A 4,319-nucleotide genomic window follows, 5' to 3' on the forward strand; every position below is an offset into this window, starting at 1 on the left:
CTGCCTTCTTGGCTACGGATCGCTTCTTTTCCTTAGGGGCAGCTGCACCACGCTTGCCGCTTGGAGCCTTGGGCTGGTCCGGAGCACCGGTGGTCCCTGAAGCCAGCTTGAAGGAGCCAGACGCACCCTTGCCTTTGGTTTGGACAAGCTCGCCGCTAGCCACTGCTGCCTTCAAGTATTTCTTGATGAAAGGTGCCAGCTTTTCCGCATCTACTTTGTAGGTAGAGGCGACGTATTTCTTGATGGCTTGCAGTGATGAGCCGCCCCTTTCCTTGAGGCTCTTGATCGCAGAGGCCACCATTTCAGATGTGCGCGGGTGCGCGGGCTTGGCTCGTGGCTTCTTCGACGCAGCCTTGCCTTTCTTCGGGGAAGCTGCCTGTGATGGGGCAACAGCTGGTGCTGCAGTCGCTGCTGCGGTATCTGCCATGACGAGACTGATCCTACAGAATGCAAGAGCAAAGTGAAAATAAAATTTTTCTCTCTGCAAATATCTGGTTACCCAATTTTCTGGTTGCGGACGGTTCAGAAAATTCTCGATGCCTTGCTCACGTAGGGAGCAGCGCACTTTGGACAGCGAAAGTAATGTAGGGCTTCTTTAGCACTGATTTTTCAATGTTTTCTAAATGTCAGCAGTCTACGATGACATAATGGGCAGTTCCACTAATAGTGTAATTTTTTTATGGCAGCTGCACTGTTTAATTTGCACTGCGAGCTGTTTAAATTTACTGCTACACCAAACAGGGAACTTTTCATTTGCAGATGTTATTCAAGGAATCAAATACGTAATTTGTGCTGGAATCACTTGAAAATGGTTAAATTAACTTAGGTATACTTTAGTGTATAGTATGCTGAAAATGTGGAGATAATTTCATGAAGGCTGTTTGCTGTGGAAGCACTAGCAAATCACCTTGTTCAGTGCCACCTGGAATGGCTTTCTTCGTGCACCTCCAAGGATGATGTGATTATTATTGTGAGTAAATTTTGTTTACATTTTCATTGTGTGAATAATAAAACTTTTAACTGTACACACAACAAGCATTTCACTTGGATCTGATGCATTCTCAAGAGTGCAGTTTCTGTTTAGCTTTTAAAACTGGCTGCCCTTCAATTCACTCAAGGTGCAGATGCAAGTTGCTGATGAAGTATTCCACACACATGCTACATTGGAGAAATATTTTAATAAAAATTAAAACTCTTGCAGGATTTCGAATAAAAACTATCCTATTTATCCCTTCTATGTTTTGGTACTGCGAAATTGAGAGAGGTAAGTAAGTTGTGAGGTTATTTTTACTTGCTTGCATGTGAGGTTAGCAGAGCAAAAATATTTTTGAAATTGCAGATACATGGTCACTTTATTTCGTTGCAAACATTTATAAGCTCGTAATCTTATTTAAAGTCTCCATACTTAATGCGTTTGGAAAACCTTCTTTCTCTCAATTTTACAATGGAACAAAATTTTACTTGTATGTGTACATTAATTCCATCTCTAAATGATGTAGGTTTACGCACCGAGATCAGGTACATTGTAGAGAGAAAAACACACGAGTACCTGCTTATTTTGAAGTTTTAATGAGTATATTAAAAAAAAAAAAAAAAAAAACGATAAAAATATAATTGAAAAAGTATATTATTCACGTATTTTTGAGGATGAGGGGAGGGGGTGTTTTTGTCCGATGGTCGTTTATCTTTAAAGAAATTTCCGTTGGACCTGTGCGTTCTTGCTCTGCCAATTCTCGAAAAATGAAATATTTTAAGTCGTCTTTTATGTGCTAACTTCATTATATTTGGCTGCATTCGTATTTTTATTAGTTTTGAAACATTCATGTCACGGAAAATAATCATAAACCAGGACAAAAACGTTTTGACTAAATGTTCTAGGTTGGTTGTAAAACATTTTCTTATTTTATTTCACATCGGAAACATCTGTTAAGTTGTAAGCTTTGTAATGAATGCGACAGTCACTTGTTCGCTGAAGTGTTTGTTTAAGAAATTAGTATTGTAAATTTGTTTATGGTCTTGTTAAATGAAATTTTAAGTGAAATCATTTGGGAAAACAGAGGCTACAGGAATTTTCAACACAACTTGATGACCGACGTTGTGACTAGTGTGGGAGTGTGTGCTCGTGTAAATATCAATTTTTCTTACTCCTCGTGCCGGTCAACAGGAAAACAGCGAGTGTGTTATCTCATCGCGGGCGTGTGATTGCGTGTGGTAAATTGTGCTAGGTTAATTACCGCAAAACTCCACTGTGTGCAAATATGTAGTGTGTCGCTGTATGCAAATATTTGGTATGTCTTTTTTTTTTTTTTTTTTTTTCAGGCAATACACACTTTGAATTTTACACAATTTCGATGCTGCAACCTAAGTGTATACATGCGAATAGGATTGCTTAAATGAAAAAGTAAAGTAGGAGGTAAGTGCAAATGTTTCCAGGAGGTTATGCACACACAATCTATTTTATGAATTAATAGTTATTATCTAAGAAAATGATAGAAGATTATAAATAATGTGTGCAGAATAATACAGAATTTGCATGTTACACAAAAAAAAAATATATATATATTCCAAATATTGTTAGCAAAATGCACCTAGATTAGTGAGCTGGATTTTTTTTTTTTTTTTGTATTTTTGTTCTGTTGATCCCACGTGGAGTCAAGGCTCCGGGATATAGAACATGTATGTGCAGACAATTAATATTTACATGATGCAAGTTACCAAGAAAAAAAATTTCAAAAAAAAAAAATACATAACATGTTACACAATTTAACTTTATGCAAAACATGAAGCAGCTGTTATCACAAGTCCATTCAACAAATTAACAGTTCAATTTCTCTATTATCAATCAAATTAAAGAATAGCTTCAGAGGGTAGGTAGGATATTCTAGAAGAATTTTTTTTACTGTTTTTTTTTTTAATACTGGTAAATTGTTTTAGTTATTTTCTGTGATATTAAGTTGTAAAGTTTTACTCCCAAGTAATTTAGTCCATTTTCAAATCGCCTAGTGTTATGTTCAACTATCCTCAATTTACTAGCATTTCTGGTGTTATACCTATGTGCGAATATCTAAAAAAAAAAAAAAAAAAAAAATAATAATTTTTTTTTTCTTCTTTTTCTTAAGAATGAATAAAAAGTTTCTAGAACGTATTCATTTATGGCAGTCAGGACTTTAAGTTTTTTGAATTTTGGTCTGCAGTTAGATGATTTTTTATCTTTTGTTATTATTCTAATAGCTCCTTTTTTTTTTTTTTTTTTCCCCCAATGTTATATGGCAGAAAGAGTAGAGCTATGGCTACTGTGACATCATGCATTGATGGGAAGGTTATTGTTGGATAACAAAAATTTAGATGATATAATTTTTATTTTTTTCCATACACAACACATTGCAGGTACAATTTTACAGGTTACAGCTGTACCACCTCTAGTATTGCTGCCGACCATCCAACAAATGAGCACACTAAACAGGCATTGATGACATTGTTATCAACGTCTTTTTGAATCTCTCATTATTATACATAACTGCCCACTGAAACAGAGAAACTTCAAAATAGGTGTGTGTGTGTGTGTTTATATATATATATATATATATATATATATATATATATATACATATATACATACATACATACATACATACATACATACATATACACTTATATATTTATTTTTTCACTTTGAATTTTGTATGAGGTATACACATGCAAAGATTCACAGCTACTGGGTGGGTGAGTGAGTGAGTGAGTGAGTGAGTGATTGATTGATTGATTGATTGATTGATTGATTGATTGAGAGAGAGTGAGTGTGTGTGTTAGGGGGGGGGGGAAATGTGGTGATTGTGGGGGAAAAAAAAATTTAAAATTGAAATTTTTAAAAAAAAAATTTTTTTCTGTAGGGTGCAAAATAGTAGTGCCAACGGCACGTGGTGTTCCCAAGCGGTCACCCATCTAAGTACTAACCACGCTCGACGATGCTTAACTTCGGTGATCGGACGAGAACCGGTGTGTTCATCGTGATATGGCCGTTGGCAATGATATAGATGTTTTTTTTTTGCAGTTTGTATTTGCCACTCGAAATAGCTATACCAGGTGTGATTGTTACAAACAACAGGAGAAATCGTGTAATGAACACTCTTTTACTTCCCCCCCCCCCTCCCCACACACAACACCCACCACCCTCACCATCCCAACCACCAAAGCCCTCTTCAAAATACACTCTCACACACACACACAAACCCACACTCTATAACTGATGAACATTACCATAACTTCTTAAAGCCATTAGATAATATTTAACTCAAGAAAGGTATTGTGATATGTTTAAA

The 4,319-nt window shown here is 36.0% G+C and overlaps 1 non-coding gene across 1 annotated transcript; it reads right to left on the bottom strand.

Moving 5' to 3' along the window:
- Positions 1-3,905: 3,905 nt before the first annotated feature.
- LOC134544604 (5S ribosomal RNA) lies at positions 3,906-4,024 on the bottom strand. The gene has a single exon (XR_010077904.1). It is a non-coding gene; the product is annotated as a 5S ribosomal RNA (ribosomal RNA).
- Positions 4,025-4,319: the final 295 nt, after the last annotated feature.

This window comes from Bacillus rossius, unplaced genomic scaffold (assembly GCF_032445375.1).
Source record: "Bacillus rossius redtenbacheri isolate Brsri unplaced genomic scaffold, Brsri_v3 Brsri_v3_scf45, whole genome shotgun sequence".
Lineage (NCBI taxonomy): Eukaryota > Metazoa > Arthropoda > Insecta > Phasmatodea > Bacillidae > Bacillus > Bacillus rossius.